The 20,265-nt window shown below is 41.5% G+C and overlaps 1 protein-coding gene across 14 annotated transcripts in view; it reads right to left on the reverse strand.

The window, feature by feature from the left end:
* The window catches only part of add3a (adducin 3 (gamma) a), a 99,360-nt gene that overhangs the window by 40,179 nt on the left and 38,916 nt on the right, over positions 1–20,265 (reverse strand). For 2 of the 14 annotated variants that reach the window (XM_069529895.1, XM_069529891.1), the window contains exon 1: positions 2,368–2,740. The exons of 10 other annotated variants lie outside the window; for them this stretch is intronic. The gene's annotated coding sequence lies outside the window, so the exon portion shown is untranslated. Of the gene's footprint in view, positions 1–2,367; positions 2,741–20,265 lie in introns of those variants that run through there. 2 more of the 14 variants (XM_020084135.2, XM_069529889.1) reach the window with 2 other exon arrangements.

The raw sequence follows: 20,265 nt of genomic DNA on the forward strand, positions 1-20,265 counted from the left end.
TTACAGCATCAATATTTACAATTCAAATGTCATGCGTGATGGTTTTATCTGTTTGTTTACTTCAATGAAACAAATTCAAAATCCACAACCACTCCAGAAGTTTGGAATTCTGAGTTTAGCGTCTAACCGGAAACTTGCAACACAACTGCCCTTCAAAGAAGTGGCATTAGAGCACTGTAATCTAATTGATTTAAGCACTGTTATTCTGCAGCAGATAGACGAGGCGAGCTGTGTTTTAGCTAGGGGCGCTAGACCGCAGCCCGAGGCAAGGTGACCGCAACCTCTCACCCCGTGACCTTTACTGACCCTCCCTCTACCTCACCCGTGTTCGGCAGCTCTGCAAACATAAACAGCCTTCATGTGTGGGGAGGCTGTCCAATTTTCTTGAACGTCCATGAAAACGTTCTCGCCCATAAACAGTTATTTAAAGAGTGCCATAAAACCAATCACTGCTGTAAACCAGAGAGCGCTAACGTGTTTTTGGTTACTATGAGTAACTGATGGAAAGTTTCATTCACTGACACTAAACCTCCATCTAGTCTGGATTTAAACTCCCGGTAAAAATAGCATGAGTGATACAGATTTATCAAATACACCGTAGGATTCTTTAATGTTTTATATTCACATTAAAGATTATTTTAATTATTGGTGAATCCACCAAATGCTTTCTCAAGTAATTTAAATGATAGATAATTCATTATTTGGTCTATAAAATGTCAGAAAATAATGATTCCATTTGCTAAATTCCAATGTCTTCAAACTACAGATCGAATAGAGTAGCTGACAATTAAGATGCTAGAATGAGAAACCCTAAATAAAAAAACCTAAATAATCAATAATTTAAACAGTTGTTGATTTAATTTCTGTCAATCAACTAACTGATTAATAGACTCATGATCTCAGCCCAACAATATACAAAAAATATATTTTTTTATAAATATGCATCAAGTTCTTTTTGTGTAGTGACATAAACAAACATTTGTGTGCTTTATAATTTTCGGTGAAATATCAGTGAGGCAACACTGCTGCGTTCTGGTCTTTCATATTTCCCTTTGATAGACGTTAGTTTCCTTCCCTCATCTCCGTTCTGTGTGTTTTATCCCAGAGTGATCACCCATAGTGCATCAGTCGTCCTCTGACATTTGGAGCTGGATAAGAGCCAGCGACTCAGGCAACACACTCCATCGGATGACAGGCGGCTAATCTGGAAACCAATCACTGTTTATTTGTCAGTTGCTGCATCTCTCGGTGTGGTGCCATCTCTCTGGTTTCCTACATCTCTCTCCAACTCTCCCTTTCTGACATTGTTTGTCACTGTTCTTTAACTGAATGCAGAAGATAACAGACGCTGTTTATTACCAGGCAGCAAACACAATTGATAAGTTGACCACCAACATTCACCCAGACAGTTAACCCTCATATCGTCATCTGGCCTGGGGTCAGCTTCAAAGCATGCGTGCTTGACTCTCCACGAGCTACCACCACTAAAAATAGGCAAACAGCCTTTTAGGTTGTGTTTCAAGCTGACGGCAACAATACCAGGAAAGAATCTGTATAGGGGCTAATTATATCCATACACACTGTAAATGGCAGAGTGAGCACACGCGCACAGATCTGCACACTGTGACCTGCAGAGTTAACCCTGTGAGAGCAACTCACACATGCAAGACACACACAAACAGAGGAGCAGGTGTGTACGTGTCTAAACATGACTGCATGACAGATCTAGCAGTGGAACTGGAACCAAATGCTCAGCAGCTTACAGATCATCCAGCAGCTTTACTATGAGATGAGGAAGACTTCTCCTGCGCCCAACAGCGAGCCGGCTGTGCAGCCCGTGTTTTGTCTGTTTGACACATGGAAACATCTGATTGTAGTTGGTGGTGTTTGTTTATTGTGCAACCCTTTTGTCAGTGGCAGCAGCTGTTTCTAACGCAGGTTAGAGTGCGCAAAATAATCTTATCTGGATATTTTTTCAAGTAGATATCCATCCAAAGGAATGTCTGCATGCTAAACGCTCACTTGTATCGCCACATGCCTCCAGCGCCCAGTGTTGGACACATCAGAGTTAACAGCCAGAGCTAATCTTCTCTGGTGCTCACACTCACTGCACTGTTACTGCCAAGCGTGTTTATAGTGCAGGAGTGTGTACTCGCCTGTGTGAGTGCCCAGGCGGCTGCACTAACTTGGAATTCCCCTAAAACTACAAGTCAGTTTTATGGATGGCAATCTGAAGGCAACTTATAATAAACAGAAATGAATGGGATTAAAATACTAGAAGATCTGAGCACCAGAGGGATCAAATTCCCAAAGAACTTTCCAAATATCACACGAGAGAACAAGAGAATAAGCCAGAGCCCAACCAACCTTGTGTTTCCTCCTCGGTCAGTGAATGGGAGAGCACAGGCAGTGGTAGTAGGCGGCTGAGGCAAAACACATGTCTCTGTTTTCCTCTGCTGCTCGCCGTCTGCGCTCAAAATTCCAACACTGAGTCCCAGAGAGAAGACGAGAGAGTCAAAGAGAAAGAGCGGGACAGAAAGTGAGAGGCAGGCAGCGATCACAGAGAACCAGTCCGTCCACTTGTCCCTCCAGGTTTTTCCAGCAGAGAACAGATTTGTTCCAATTCCTGCCGGCTCCTCTCCACGTCTGTACCGGTGTTCATCAGTGAGAGAGGAATCAACAGCTGTGAGTGTATATGTGAGGGGATGTGTGTGTATGTGTGTGTGTGCCTTCAGAGAATGAGGGTGTGTGTTTGTGTGGTAAAGAAGCTAAAGGGACCACGTGACGCAGGCTTAATCCCCCGCCCACTGGCTAGGGGCACATGAACACACACACACAGAATGATTCATGCAAATGCACACACACACACACACACACACACACACACACACACACACACACACACACACACACACACACACACACACACACACACACACACACACACACACACACAGGCAGCTGGACCAATCAGAGCTCCGGCTCACACACACTAATCACCCCTCCTCCTCCCTGCCTACTCCTGCTCTCTTTCTCTCTCTCTCTCTCTCTTTCACTCTGTCTGGTCTACTTGTCTTTTTTTCCTCATCTCTCTTTTTCCTCTGATCCATTCACTTTCTGCTCTCTCTTCCACATTCCACAACCCTCTCTCTTTATGCCTCTCATTCACACACCCCTCGCCACCCCCTAAGGGCGACTGTACTAAAGGTCAGTGTTTATGAGTCCGTCTCATTTATGAGCCACACAACCTGTCCACACGGCCACTGTGAATCAAAGCAACCTGTCGCTGCATTGAACTGAGACACCAGATGCCATAAAAAGTCAAGAGGACACTGTTGGAATGACTTTAAAATGGAAACGTCACAATTTAATGATTCTAGGTCACATCTCAGGTCAGAGGTCGGGGCCAGAACAGCTGTTGGTGCTTCAGTGTCTTGCCTGGAGGAGAATTCAGTTTGTTTTAGTTAAAACTGCGTCAGTAAACTACAATAGTGAATTGATACCCAATTCTATGACCATAGAGCAAATCCAAGACATACAGTCACATGTTTTAAAGTAGATCTTTGATTCTTTCACTGGCCTCGAAACTGAGTGAAAACAGAAAACCTTGGCCTTTAGAGGAGACTTCAGGATGTACATTGAAGACAAGGTCTTTTACTTAATGATTCACCAGCTATAAAACAAAGACCATGACCTGAACCCAGCCCACGGAGAAAGAACTGAGCCACAGACCAAGGAACCACCAGAGTAACACAACATCATTTCTCCTGTAATATTAAGCAGCACAAAAACCCCTGTCAGCCAAGCCTGAAGTGACTCTGCATCACACTTCACCTTGATCGTTCTGCAAATTTGGATCTCATTTACTTACGATAGCTGCTTTCAGACATGCACTGAACTGTGGACATTTTCCTGAGATTTTCTGGAGGGGCTTTTTGTGAAAATGCAATTGTCTTAGTTAGTTGCTACGGACATTTTCCAGCCCCCAGCTATCTCTCTTTTACTTTTTAACTTCAAACTGTCTTGTAAATCTGTGTCACAATATTTCTTTTTGGACTGAACTCAAAAAATATAACTTTCAGTTATCCAAGAGGAACTGCAGCTTTTTATGCCAAAGGATTTTGGCTCTGAGCTCCCAGGTAATGAACCTGTTGGTGTTGACTGTCAGCACCTGATAATAAGATAATAAGGAGCTTCCATTAAGGCTCCTGCAAGAGAAACTGTAACAACACTGCAACGACAGACGCCAAAGCCATCGGATGATCTGCACTGATGCTGAACTTCGAAATTAAACTTCAGCCCTGCACTGGTTTGAGAAATCAGACTCTGAATTTCATCCTGCTGCTTCTACAACTGTGTAAAGGAAGATTTCATGCAAAAACACAAGGTGGTTTTGTGATTGTTCAGATTGCCATTGAACCAAGTGTCAAACATCTTAGGCAAGTGGTGAAAATAAAAGTGCTGATTGTACACGATGGATGAATTGGTGGTGAGAGAATGATTAAGCCGAGATTAATGCCCAGACACAGCATTTTCAGGTGTGTGTGTGTGTGTGTGTGTGTGCACATCTGAGCCAACAGTTAAAATGATAGGGGCTGAGTTACTAACTGTTAACAGCTCAGAGGTGCTGTTCAATTCAAAACCTTAGTTGCAGGTCATAATACTGAAGTTTTTTTATAACAAATTAAAAGAAGTAATTTGTTGTGGTTTTAAACTGTTTCATATTTTCAGGTTTCTGGATACATCTTTGAGGTTTCCCTTTTGTTGAATTCAGGATAATAAACTTACTTAAACTCTAATGACTCAAACCCTGTACCCTCACAGACTTAATTGACTGAGAGTGACAGGCAGCAAAAGCTTGAAGTGGCAAAAATAGGACTGGGACAGCACGCTGCACCATATTACATAAGTTTGGGGCTTTTTATTGTATGTTGTTTACTTTCTTCACGGCCAAGTGGCTTGAGGGACTGGTATCCCCATGTTCCTGGTTCATGTCTTACAGAGAGGACGGGAGGTTATTTTAAATAATTAGCTTACTGTTTTTGGATCATCATTATGCAAAGACAAGTAATATACACCAACTCTTGACTATGAATTTTGGGTAAGTCCTATTGGCAAAGTCCGCAAAATGCAGACTTGTGTATAAAGGGCTCAGAAAGCCTGAGAGGGAACCCTGTCGCAATTTACAACTGGAACGCAACTCAAAGTCTCAGAGTCCTTGAGAGTGGACATTGGGACTGAGCCTATTTCACTATAAAGATAGTAAATGTTATTTATTGTCTTTTACTGTGTAAATGTTTTGTTCAGTGTCTTCACCAGACTGCAAGTTGTTGTGTCCGAAATCACAGCACTCACTATGCCCTACTTCACTGTATAGTGATGACTATATAGAGCACTACATAGTGAGCTCATCGGGAAAAGAACGCTACTCGGTGCATTTTCTCATTGTTGACGTACAACAATGAGGATAAAGTAAAAAAACATGTTGAATGATCATCTTTAAATGTAGAAGTAAACTTTGTGCTGTGATGCGCTGCTCTGCTTCTTTTTACATTCAAACGGCGCTGCCCTCGCTCCTCTTGTCTCTCCGCCACCAGTGCAATGCATGATGGTATATATTGCTCAGTTAGTGACCACCAGTTGTACAATACTTTTCATGATGCATTGTGGGTTACAATGAGTGTACTATGGGGTATAAAATTTTAACTAATCATTCGGATTGCACTACAAAATGGTGAACTCTCTATACAGTAATCAGTGAATGACAGCCCGTCACACTAACTAACACACACACTGTGATATACATTCTGCAGACATGATCTGGGAGCGGCTGGCGATGTCAAACAGGACGATTCCTCTAAATGGTATCAGATGCATGTGGAGGAAATAAGTGGAGTGATGGCTCAAGGGGCTGCAGCTGGTTTGTTCCAACAAACAAGAACTATCATCATCCTGCTGTCGCCACGTGACCTACTGTCTTCACCCACAAACTGAGCCCCCTACACAAATTCATAATAATAGGATATGCTTGCACTTTATAAAATTTCATTATAAGCAAAACAAGTTTTTATTCGTAAAAGGCCCATTCTAGGGAAAAGAAAACAACAATTTGTACAATTTAGATGAAACAGACGAGTAAAAACATCACTAGGATCTTTTTATATACAATTTCTGCCAATAGATCCCTTTCACCTAAATCTTACACACTGGACCTTTAAAGAGAACATTATTCTTCACCAGTGCAGCAGATATGCAGAGACTGGTGGTGACAGTGATTCACAAAGCCTCAGGCCCTTGTTCTGCACTACTGACCTCTGATGATGATTAAATATAAACATGCTTTTTTTAATTTCTAGGAAAATCTCATCTGACAAAAACTGTTTTTTGTTGTTGTTTTGGTCCTTATGTGCTCATCAATGTGCCTGTTTAATATATTGCAGACTTAGTTATACATTGATCTTGGTTCACATCTCAGCACTTTATGTCAAACTCCTGGACACACTCAAACAAACCTGCATAGTACTGAATGCACAGACTACAGCCACAGGTTGTATGTGCACATTTATCAAAGAACTGCATCTCCTGTGATTTTGATCAATAATATTTAAATTGTTTGTTTGAAAATGGTTCTAGCTGTCTAAGCACAGGGAACCCATTGAACTAGGACATTAAGTCTCAGGACAGTGTCCAGGCAGTTGCATCTCACTGGTCGATAACAGTAGGCTTGTCTCTTAACAACAGGTAATCATGAGCCTGTGGAAATTACTGTTATTGCTTTAGGTTGACTTATGTGACATATTACAGACAAAGTTAGACTAAACCCAGACGGGCGAGTGTGTGTTTGATACTCTACTGTCTCCATGCAACTGTTATCGAGTCTAAAGATTAATAAGTCCTTTGCACACAACAGTGCTCTTAAGTAATCCCATATTTTTGTGGAAGTCAGCCCCTCCTTGACCCCGGTGATAAGCTGCGGACAAAAGCACAACACGACAGAGAGGAGGACCTGAGCGTCAGCTGGCCCGAACGCTCGCTGGTATCCATTTACTGCCAAAGCCCTGCTATCAGCGTTCTGTCGGCGTTTCCCACAAAGTGGCGAACGGTAACAGGAGAAGAGCGAAGGGGCACGTTCACTGATGCTAACTGTTCAGGAATGTACAAAACACTTGAGCTCAGTAATGGGAATTCTGAGCTTTTCTCCCTAAGAACAGAAATCGGAGAGAAAAAAACTAACCGACAAGCGTGGGGACCCCACAGTGGGAAATGGATAGATGTGGTAATTCTTAAGAAAATAAAACTTGTTCGGTTAATGGCTGTGAGGCAGAACCTTTGACATCTAAGATGTATTTTTGTTGCACTCAGTTTTGACTAGTCTTACTTCAAACATTATTTTCCCGCATGACGCAGAGTTCAAGTTGATCCCTGGAGGACAGTATAAAGTCACACCCCGGCCTCCAAAATAACCCTGTGAAAAGCTTCTCAATGTATACATAACATCCTCGACATCGAGTCTAACCTGCAGGAGACATTTAGGATAACCAAGCATCAGCTGATCCATTGATCAGACTCGGATCCCTCCAAGCGTTACAGCTCCTTGTTCTTGGGTTCAATCGCAGGATTCAATATGAGGTTCTTGACGAGGTTTATGTTAATAAGTAACAAGAGAAATAGAGGGAAAGCAAACAATAAGGTTCACAGGTTCTTGTTGACTTCTTGTTATCAGCCTTTATGACTGTTAGGCCATCATCATTTTTTAACCCTGCAGGGCTGAAAAAAATATCCCATCGCCTGGTGTACAGATGCAAACACACGCAGACATGCACACACCCACTAAGTGTGGAGCCGTCACTCAACGGTTTATGCGGCTCTTAACAGCCTGTCTAGTTTTACGCTTGTATGGGAGTGATCCTAAGTAGCCACTAATCCGTGTTTGAGAGCAGCTAATGTTTAACGCACTGAGGAGCGTTCAGATTCACTTCCTGGAGCGCTCACCGGGAAGAATGCTGTCACTGTCTGAGCAGCTGTCTTACTTAGCAAACACACACACCAACACACACACACACACACCATTATAGGGAGGTACTCGAGTGTGACCAGGGGAAGTCTGATTCAGGTAGAGAGATAACAAAAAAATCTAGCAAGTAACAGCGTACTTGATGTGCGTGCCCGCATTTGTGTATTTTTACTGAGTCGTTGTTAATACTCATTTCCTCCTGATGGAGCAGATGTAACGAGGCATGGTGAGGACAATGGGAAGTCCCCACCCACTGGTTACCTGGGTCAAGTGTGCTATTCCAGGTCAAGTTGAACAACGGCTGACAACCACTTCTATGACAAATCGCTTAGGAGACAGAGTTTCCCTGCAGGAAATTTAGAACATAAACAGGAACTTTTCTCTCATCTCCAAGTGCTGATAATTAAAACTATGACAAAACAGCTAATAATAATGATTTCATCTTTTTTATATTTTTAAGTGACATAATGATTCTTGTCTTTTCTATCTTGTTAAAAATAGGCTCATCAAATAGGCTGAAATTTCAACTTTTCTTGAAGTTGAATTTCCTGTCAAAACTGGACAGTGAAAGAATCAATTTGAAGTAAATTAATCTGATTCATGATGTTGGCAATGCTTGTAAGTACAAGTCTATTCAGGCACCGAACAATGCATTTATCTGTGCTGTATATTGTATGTGGAGGCCCTGGACCCTTTCTAACTGGCGTCACTCCCACAGCCATCACAGCATACCAGATAACCTTATACACACTTGCATGGTCCGTTTCCACTCCCTGCTCACAATAGAATACCACACACACCTTGAGTCAACACAACAAAAGAAAAAAGGTTTACAATAGCTTCACCCCCTCTGGGTTTGAAAGTGGGTATATACATGTAATTTCAGATTTCATGAAATACTTTTGAATTGATTTTACTTAATAGAACTGAAATTAGTATGAAAAACTGAAAGGAGAACACAAAACAGACACATATTTCCAGAGGTCTTTCAGTCCTTGGTTGACTTTCTGTGGTCAGATTTTGAAGGAGCCATTGGGACCAAGTTTAACACATCAACATGTCAAAAGAAATTTCCTGTGACGGTTCAGCCCAGAATGACCAGACGTATTGGAGCCAAAACTGTCAATGAGTGTGGCACATTTGGTAGTTGTTCAATCTCACCATAGGAGCTTGAAGCAAATGTTATATTTCTGAAGTTCATGAGAACCAAGTCTATCTCAGGTTCCACTCAGTGCATGACTGAAACAAGGACATGAAAGCCAAAGAACTGCGATGCACACAAACCTTCACAAAACATAAAAGTGCTTTGTAGCTTCACATCTAGGCCAATTCCTCCGAATCAAAGCCGTGAAGGCAAGCGATTGCCCACTTTTATCTGTTGCACTGAAAGTTACTGTTCATGGAGCATGAAAGAACCCAGTGACCTTCAAACCAGGGGAATATGTGTGCTTGTGGGAGTCTGAAGCTGCTTTCAGACATGAACTGAAGTCCTGACATTTACCTGGAATCATCTCGAGGGGCTGTTTGTGAGAACTCAAATGTACGAGCAGGTTGCTGCGGACATTTAGCAGAGCTTTTTCTTGTCAGAACATTGAACACATTCTTAAGTCCACACGCTAAATGTTAAAAAAAAATAGCTTTCAGCTGGTTAGCTTAGCTTTGGACTTGTACTTAAACAAACCTTCCCAATACTGGCCGTTTGCAGTAATGTCACCAGGACAAGGTCAGTTATTATTTTACATTTAAGTTAATTGGGGCTGCTTTAGTATCTCTGACTCTGAAGGAACACACAATAAACCCATGTGAAACAGGAATTAAAGCGCACACACACACACACACACAAAGTTGGCTGCTAATCACTCTGTAATTATAGTAGGCAATGACAGAGCCACAGACAGAGCTTAACAGGCTCCTGTTGCTTCAGCCATGCAAACAAAAACAACCCATTTCCAAGTGTTGCAGCTGCAAACTGCTACCGTATGTCCTCTCATCCAGACACTGGGCTTTTCAGTTGGGCGGCAGTTAAACAGCAGAGCGCCCTGAGCTGCTCAATGGCTGCACAAGACAAGGTCGTTTTACAGACCTGTGCTGAATTAGCTTCAGGCCGAATTACTTGTCAAAGCTCTTATTGAGATCAATGCCTGATCTCGAGAGAGACAGAGAAAACATGTGGATTCTTGCTGCCATTACTAAGCCCTGATGGTTCCTGTTAACAAAATCACTTCACAGCAGTGGTCATGAAATCACTGCAAAACTCTGTACACAAAGCCTCAGGCCCTTGTTCTGCACTACTGACCTCTGATGAACTGGATTCACATCAGCAGTATCACCATGTTAACTCTCTAAATACAATTTTTCACGCTGTTCAGCTTCGGACTTGCACGTCTTCTCCCTTGCAAAGCTACATTAGTGTCAGATTATGCTCGATGAGAGCTACTTCAAACTATGTGTTGTCCGAGCATGTTGGAAGTGTTTACAGTTGTTCCAAACAGTCACAGTCTAATGTGGAGTGAAAGCTTTGGAGGGGGGATTTTTTTTTTAAGTGAAGAACATTGTGCACAATTTTAAATGTATGACTAATTTATCAGATATGTTAAAGTAATCAATATTCAGTCTTCGTGAACCAAAACTGCATTTTCTCTTCGGTTGTTATATCAAGGTTTGTACAGAAGAAACTTTAACAACTTTAATACAGTTTTATACAACTTTTAATATTTACAGCAGTAGCTCATACACTCTGCAGTAGAGCATAAGAATACACTGCTGTCCTGGATTTCCAACAAATAGACAAGCTATTTTCTAAATGGTCGTCTCCGGGGCAAAGACTTTGTCCCTATTCCAGTGACAGCTGATATGCCATATGGGAATGAAATGTTTCATTTTGTATGTTTAGGAATTAATCAATGTGAAGAATTATGAAGAATGATAAGTAGCTTTAATGCCAAATGATAAACAACCAAAAATAGACAGCTGCATTTCAAAGCATGGGTGTTGCACCATAAAACTCAAGGGCAAATTTAACAGGCAAATGGTTTCTGTAACAATCCCTCCATAACAATCTGAGCCTCTGTCTGCACCAGTCTGTACACACACTTTGCCTCAACTAAAATGTGGGAACAGATAGGCAAATTACCCATCCAGCACAAGGGGATTTCTGTGCTACTCTGCTGGAGTTGATACATGTTGGTAAAAATCCCAGACTTGATGCAACAACCTTTCAGACGGGACCAGTTAAAGACAAAACCAAGTCAGTTGTTATTCATTTTTTATTTATCCAGATTAACTTGGATTTTGAGTCAAATTTATAAAGCTGCACATAAAAAGACCAGTGGTCGTGTGAATCCATATGTAACTGATTTACTTTTCTGTGTTTTGAACAGTAATGCAAGTGACAACAAACAAGACGAATGCAGCAGCAGCAATGATCTATCATCTCAAGCATGTACGGAGCCAGTGTCTTTGGATGTGGCCTTTTCACAGTAACTATCGCCTTTTTATTGAAGGCCACAGTCACATGGCAGATCAATAATTGAGCCTTTAATAACTGTGTACGTTTATGCTTTGGGGGAGAGTACATCTTCCAGAAATCTCTGTGAAATGAAGCAGAAATTTCCCCCCTCACAGAGAGCGACATTCTTTATCCCACAGAAAAGATCTCTTAGAGCCGACTTGACTCTCCGCTGTAATAAATACACACAATAGCTGGGCTGTGCTCCACATTTTCACACTATCCTAGATTAGCAGCTGAGAAACGTCAAGTGTTTGACCCCGGGTGATGAGGTGGGAGTAGCAACAGTTTTGTAACAACATGAAACGCTGAAATACGGAACATGAGATATGTAAAGAGCTGTCAAGTGCAAGGGCTCGTTGTCAGTTCATGAACTTTCTTTCAACTATTCAACGCATGAGACATAATTCAGTTCAAATAAATCTAATTCTACATCTATATATCATAAGAAATCAAATAATGAAGCAGTCACACATTGTTCTTGATGTTAAATGAAGTTGTACTGTTGTTGCTAACTGGTGTATGGTCCAGCAGAGACAAACAACACTGAAGGGGCGTCGGCTCGAGGGCTGGCGTGTGTTTGGGGACTATCCATTACACAATCCGAGGAAGCAGACGGTTTCGATATGTCGGGGTCTGTGTGTGGATGAGGTCATTATGCATGAAGCAGAACTGCGGCCCTATCACACCAGCGCAAACACACACAGAGGAGCATGAGCACATTAACAGTCACACACTCACAAGTTTCTATGGCAACTCCAAACAAACAGTCCGTGCATGTGGTGACCCCACCCCTGGAGAGAAAAAACAGCGAAACCAAGACGCCGAGACAAAAACAGAACAGAAAAGGACATTATATATGATTCTGCAGCACCATATGCTTCATTTTATGCATGCTCTGTGTGTTAATCATAGCTGAGACAATAAAAAGAGATCACAAGCATTGAAAAAAGACTAAACTATATGCAAGTGTTTACCCCTCCACATACAGGTCCTAAACTTTTCACTTAACCATGCATTCATGTTCTTTAAATCTGTCTTAAAGATAAAAACTCCACGGCCTAGATTTGCTTGTTCATTCACTTGGAAAGACTTGATTTCACAAGAAGGCAGAGGAATTGTGAAATAACCTCATCCCACCAGCATCTCATGGGCCTCTTTTGTTGTTTCACCACTCAGTTTAGAGCCTGAACACACAACGACCACACATCAACCAGCGCCCCACCCCCCAAAAGGCTTTATAAATCACCTTCGAGCTCCAGAAACCAAAAGGAACAAACCAGCAATAGACGTGCAACTTGTATCAAAGTCAGGGTCGATTATTGAGGCTTAGCAACTTCCAAGTTCAATCGAGACTGAAGACGCCCACATCCGCACATGAAAAGGACCCTGGCATTTAGATGTTTTGATGGTTGAAGAAAAGTCTGACCACTTGGACGATTGGCATTTACCTTGTGTTTTGCAGAGTCTATTCTGTCTAGAAAATAACTACTTCTAACAACTAGGCATTTAAGGAATAATTTTTCTACTACTAAATATTTTATTCTTCCCATTTAGTTAAGTTCCTGCCAACAACTGCTTATATTGATGAACTGTCTTTTTTGTGATAGCACTAAAGGGGCGAAATAGCATCTTAAGAGCCACTGATATCCCACTAAATGCACTTTCACTGCTGCATAGGTAAAGGATGAAGCTGGGAATTCTTTGCTGTACTTATTGTCAACAATTATAATCTCTTACCTTCTGATGTATACCTCTCTCATCCCCCAGACTACTGAAAATGTGCACAGTCTCTTTGATTGGGTGATGAAAAAACAAGGGCATGAATAATGTACTCATATTGTATATTGTATAATCTCTGCACTATAGTATTGAGCAAACTTAACTTAAACAGGCATAAATGGTGCATCGGCTGGGGACTATTTTTCAGCTGCAGCTTAATCCACAATCAGCAGTCCATGGTATTCATGGTACTAGGATGGTGTGGGTCAGTCAAAATACCCATGTTCAGTTCTGTGACATGTCAGGCAGTACAGCTGATGTGTTTTTATAGTATCACAGTAGTGATAAGATCCATTCTTCTTCTTGATGAAAAGAAGCCAAAAGAAAATTACTATTCAAATCCAAAAAGAGCAGTGATGCAGATTACCAATCAGAATGAAGATCTGGCTGAAAAAAACTGCAAAACTGGTTCAACAAGCTTAAATATTTAGGATATTAGGAAAAAATCATTCAAAAGCAAAACACTGACTTGCATTCAAGTTCCAAAAGCTTCTCATTGGGCAAGACTTTCTGGACTACAGCAAGCTGTGGATCAAATGGGTGGTCGCCCAAGACTGGAACTCATCCTGGGGTGCTTTGATGAATGCTTGCTTTATTTGAAAGGACATCTCAGCATGTCTCTACCACAACAGGAAAGGAAACATGCAGAGTTCTCTCAGAGAGTCACTGTCACTGAGCTGTGCTTTGACCCCTTGTATCACATCTGACCGTTCAATGGCACGCTGTCAGAACAGAGTGAAAAGAGAGCCGCCAGAGTATGTGTGTGTGTGTGTGTGTGTTTCCGGGACTGCTGGGCTCAAGCCTTGAGGGTTTTGACATGAATCCATACAAAGCATTCATCAAGGAAAGGAAAGTGGCAGCAAACGATGATGTTGACATCCAGAAGGTCTGCCATCCTGCTGCATAGGCCCCTGAGGTTCTCTCTTTCCTCATCAGCTATTCACTCACTGACAATCACTGTCAGGGAGAGTCCAACAAACATTAAAGTGAATCTAATCCTTGAGGAGGGTCATGGCACTTAAAATCCCACGAAATAAGATTCACAATTCAATATGCATCAATATTATTAGTTACAGCATGGACACAGTCCTGAAAGTAATTATTGTGCAGAGGCACTTTGGGATCCCAGGACCTCAACATGTGTGCAGAAGTCCTGGTTCAATTTAGGCACCATTTCACCCATTTGTGGTGTATGTAATAAATTCTATTCATCCGTTTTAATCTCTGTCTCCTTATCACTGTTTTCTGACTGTACAAATGTGTGTGAAGGAAGGACAAGCTTCCTGTCAGGAAGTGGGCTCCAGCAGTTGGACAGTGGCATATCGCCAGAGGTCAGAACTTTCGGCTGAAATTTAGTGTTCCAGATCGAAGTCGTGTGTGTGTGTGTGTGTGTGTGTGTGTGTGTGTGTCGTGCATGCATTAATGTGCAGTTGCCCGTGTACTAATTGCTCTGACCATTGTCTGATTATACGTTGGTTGTTTCATCAACTTTGGGAAATTCTTTAGAAGGCTTCAATGGTCTATACAAACTCTAAATAATTAGACCACCATGGAGGAGGAAAATACTCAAGATCTTTGGCGTCATACAGTAGATGCCCTTTCTTCCTCTCTTCAGGCCTCTCTACTCTTTTACATTATATCTGCTCTCTACTTTCATCTCATCAAACTCTACATTCCCCTCGTGTCACCATTGTTCATGTTCTTCTTTGCTCATCTTTTAACCAGAGTAGTTAAACAGAAAACCTTCAGATTTGCACAAAAGATGAAATATAGTGAAAAATGTGTGATCCTGTTGAAAAATAATTATGCTATATTTTAGGGGTGAACAATCAGATTCAAGAGGAGGTGGAGCTGGTGCCATTAAAGACTCAATGTTGTGTGTACATTGGTAATGGTTCGGCTCTTCACAGTCTAATTCACAATGCAAAGATTATATATAAGCAGGGGGCAAAAGTTGGCACTTCTAAAGGTACAAATCTAGTCAAGAAAACTTAAGAAAAGTGCAGTGTTTCACTCAGGTTTGTACAATCTGACTCATCTGTCTCACACGAGGTCCCGAAATATAAAAGCCGCAAACGATGGACAGAGGTAACTGAGGAGTTTGAATTCTATCTTAAAAAGGATATGGTGTCAAAAAGCTGTGGATAATGTAAGATGTCTGATCTGTCAGTGTCTTATTGTGTTTGAACTATCAACTGTTCATTTGAAAATGTAGAAGAAAGATTAGAGTTCAGATTGTGGATTCGGATATCACATTAAAAACTTGGAAGACATTCCACCAATACTTTATTCACCGAGAAATGTAATGTAGCTTTAACTATTTACACAGCACATCAGGGGTTAAAGCGATACCGTGTCAAATACTGTGAAATCACAATTTTCTCAGAGCAACTTAGTGTCTGTGGCTGTCGGGTGTATGAGAAAAATTGTGATGTTCCCACTATCACAAGTTGTCCAAAGCAGATTCATGCTTTCATTGGCATAATCACACTTTTAAGCCATGAAAACACAGTAAAGGTGACAGAAGACAAATGACCACAGTCAGCACTGGACCATTTTAAAGGAATTTAAATGGAGACTGAACATACATACATGCTTCTTTAGGTAATAGATGCTATAAATTGGTACAATGTCAAGAGACATAACTTCTTTCTTTATAATTCTGTAAATAAATTTGTATTTGTCATTACCAGCTGTCCAGATGTCGATGATGGATTTGTGTGAACATGTATATGTGCCAGCAGGTCCAGCTGTTTCCTCACACATCCTTCACATCTACACTCACACACCAGCACAAACACTAACTACCATCCTTCCTGGTCAGGAAAAGCTTAAAGGATATCCAAAGAGAAGCAGTGTATTATTGTGGCTACGTATTGTTCCTGACAAAAGTGTGTCGTATGGCTCACAGTCACCAATGAGAACTAGTGATGCAATCAGGAAGGAAAACTTTGAGGCATGGCTGAACCAAGTAGCAACTACAACAGCTGAGTGCTGAACTAAATGTGCTTAAAACTTCTGTTCCTTGTACAAGTTTCTAGAGGAAACTCCAAATTCTTCTTCCTCTTCATATGTACTTTCATATATACTCTAAGACAATTGTTTTTGGAACATTTTGAATTGATGTAGTTTTGGGACATGTCTGCTCACCTCTTGAAGTGAACTGCCGGGCTGGTATAAAAACTAGAGCTTTGGTGTAGCATTCATCGCACTATTTTTTTTTTCGCAGAAGTAAAATAGTGAAAGTTTATTTTCATGCTGCAGGATATGTTCCAGCTCTGAACTTGTACAAAGCACATCAGTGGTAACACATGGTGTTCACCTGAATGTCTCGAACACATTCTTGCTCTTTTATCTACTTGGCATGTTGACAAGAGGATCTTAGATTCTCCAGTTGATCATCACACATGTCGACATCTTAGACTGACACAGAGTCTAACAAAGCATCTAGTGACAGATATCTCAAAGCCACTGTAGAAAGGGAGGCCTATAAAAAGGTAGAATAAGAGCAACGCAGGCAAAGAAAGGATTACACTTCTGATGGAGGATCATAAAGCACCAGGGATTATCTTTTCAACTTTCAGGCTTAGAAGTCTGATCTTTTCCTGCTGGGATAAAGATTACTCAGATGTTAATTCAAGAAAAACTCCTCCAGGCTAATGGTTACTAGGAACTTGTACAACTTGCCACTGTGCCTCATGGTCAACTCAAATTTGCTCAGCTCAGTTGTCTGAGAATTTCCCAGAAAACTGAGATGAATCAAGAGACAAACACATTTTATTGAGACAAAAGTCAACCAGGGTCAAATTTAGACTCAAGCTCATGCGATGGATGACAATGAATACCACTGAAGGAAAAGTTCAAATTTGCATATCACCAATGTTGGTAACATGTAGCTGGGGTTGTAGTGTTAAGATAATCAATCTGCTGAGCGCTTACAGTTGAAGCAATCACTTCCTATGGTCAAAGGCCTGGATACAGGAGACATTTCACACTTGATACAAATATGAAATCTTTTTCCTTGACCTCTTAATTTTTAAAAAGATGGAAAATAGAGGACAGACCTGGGATGGAATGCCTTATCTCCCGGACTACACATTACAAAACTCTTTGATGGATGGATGATTAAAATGTATTTACCAACTTCAGCACATGGGGATGATATTTCTAGTTTGTCTTTATGAACTCAAGATGAACTTTGCAGTGGAAGTTTTTTCACATTTTTAAACATCCTCATGAAACCCGATGCCAACCTCAGTAAACTCTTGGACATGTGTTTCTAAGTAATAGGTTTAATTTGCAATACCCTGCTGTTATTTTAAACATACCCAACTTCACGTCATTGGTATTAAGGAATGCAGCTGACCCAAGGCACTGATGTCATGTCTGATGTTGTGTCAGCTATGCATTGTAATAACTTAAACTGGCATCACAGACATGTAATTGGACACTTGAATCTATGTCAAAGGCCACTACCTTTAGGGAGGGTACATTGAGCCGGGAGGTAAATGTAAGGTCAAATGTTACATCTCAATTAGTCACTGATTTGTTGGCGAGGCAGGTAAATACCAGGGATCACCCCCAGAGTCCACATTGCAGTGTCACTTTCAATTAGAAATGATCAAACGCAGGAAAATGCAGAGAAAAAGAAAGAAAAAATGAGGAATAAGAGAAATGGAGATGGAGAATGACCTCACTGAAGGTCTGTTGTTGCAATCTCTGTCTCCTGGTCTAGGATGAGGGGAGTATCAGTGACGAGGAAGATCACTTTGATACATTTTTCAGCTGCGCAAGACGATACCACAACTATGCAGCATGAAATTCCACAACTCCCTTTTTCTCCCTCTGGCTCTCCATCCTCCAAAGCTGACAGCACCATCATCATCCCTCCATCCCTTCCCCCTGAGGTGTCCTTACAATCTCCTCATCCATTATCTCTGGTTAGTAGAGATGAATATGACAGAAAACATGGGGAAGAGTGGGAAGCACAACAATGGTCTGAATGTAGATAATCCAGCAACTATAATGTCAGATGGTATATGGAGTATTGTCACTAGACAAGAAAATGGATTCGATCAATCTTGAGGCAGTGACTAAACTCTGTTTAAAAGAAACCTGATGGAACATTGTGACGCCCCTTCCTCTGGCTTCGGAGGTTGTCTTGGAATACCATCATACAAACCAGGCGCTTCTGTGTGACACACTCACACAGAAAAACGGTAAATTAAAGTATCGGTTCTCCCTGGGTTAACATCCCACACCAATATTTCTTTAAAGTCATACCTTCTGTTTAAACAATCAAATAAAAACGCCCACCATCGCAGCAAGACGTCCATAGGTCTGGTGTTCAAAAAAAGCATGAAGGGATCTTTCCACATTTAAAATGAAGGCAAGGAGGATTTATGAGTAGTTGGTGGGCGATGTGCAGCATGACTGTGTGTTGCACACAGAGGAACTAACTTGCCATGATGCCATCTGAGGTCTGATTGTCCAGTTAGTATCATATGTGCATCTTGAAAAATTATTTAATATCTCAGTTTACTGCAACAGTAACAAGCACAACATAATTTTAAAAAAGAATCAGAAATCTTAATAAAATTTCATCATGTAACGAAAATATTTACAGTCAAAAATGGACAATTGTATTTCAAATGGTTGCACTCTCTGCAATTGAATGACTAGTTTTCTCTTTACAGACATAAGCACTTTATCTTATGTGATATATTATTCAGTTGGACAAGATGAAGCTATCGTCATTTAGCTACAGCTCTCTGTCCTTTTCTGCATCCCTCCCACTCTCCATTCCTCTCTCCATTCCTCTCTCGCCTCCAGCCTGTGTGTGAACCCATCCGTCTCTAATCCTCCTCTTGTACGGCTCACTGAAACCTCAACGTTCATTTTGCATCTCTTTGTTGGCATCCAGTTGAGGTTGTCTAGCCTCTCTCCCTCTTCATACTCTCCATTCATCCCTGCATCCTCCATTTCCGTCTTTCAACCACTTCCGCTCTCCCTCCATCCCCCCGGTCCCTCAATCCGTCTGTCCTCTGCCTCACTCGTTCCAACCCTCTCCCCTCATCTGTCTTTCATCTCCTTCCTCCATCAGGTCCTCCTCCTCGCTCACACAATGTCCATGCTCTTTTCTTGCTGAGAGGACAGTGCAGCGTCCTGGCAGCTTTCCACCCTCCCAGCCTGGGTGGAAAAATAAACAAGTGTCCACATGTTCTCAAGGAATTTTAATGACTTCCATGACTCGGGCTTCTTTACCTGCCAAACCCCAGGCAGTGTGAGGGAAGCAGCGGACTCCAGACAAGTCAGTGTAGCAGCACGGATGACGAGCGTTGTGAGACTGGGCCAAGTAACATCCTTTGAAGTGTTGAGCAGGATTCAAATGGGCTGGAGTTTTCTCATACAAGAAGCCATATAGACAAGTTTATGATCACACATCTTACTAAGAATATAATGTAATATAAAAATACTTGCTATGCTGGCAGACATGTGCCAAATCAACAGTAACATGCAGATGACAGATTTCTCTCTCATATATGCAGACACGCTACTTTCGATAACGCCCCAGGGAAGAGGGGGAAATTAAATGCCCCATTGTGTTGGCCTGGTATAGCATGTATTAGATGCGTAGTGATGTGCTGTGTCATGATCAATTCACCCTTACGGAGGAGGACCGCTGCAGAAAGACCAAACCATGACCGTCTTTGTCCTCAGCTGAGCTGTGTCACAATGCTAAATCGGTTTGACATTTGACAGGATACCACAGATCTATAAAAATATGCTTAACATAGTAGTTCTGTAGCTCTGTCGCTGTGGTTTGCCTCACTACCACATTAGAGGTCTTATTTTAATTTAACTATTTTCAGTTACACTCTATACCAACACTACTATAAGGGCTGTAGAACAATGCAGGCGAGCATGTTGGATTGTTGGTTTTGGGCACGTTACAAAAATT

The sequence above is a fragment of the Paralichthys olivaceus genome, chromosome 8 (assembly GCF_024713975.1).
Source record: "Paralichthys olivaceus isolate ysfri-2021 chromosome 8, ASM2471397v2, whole genome shotgun sequence".
NCBI classification, from domain to species: Eukaryota; Metazoa; Chordata; class Actinopteri; order Pleuronectiformes; family Paralichthyidae; genus Paralichthys; species Paralichthys olivaceus.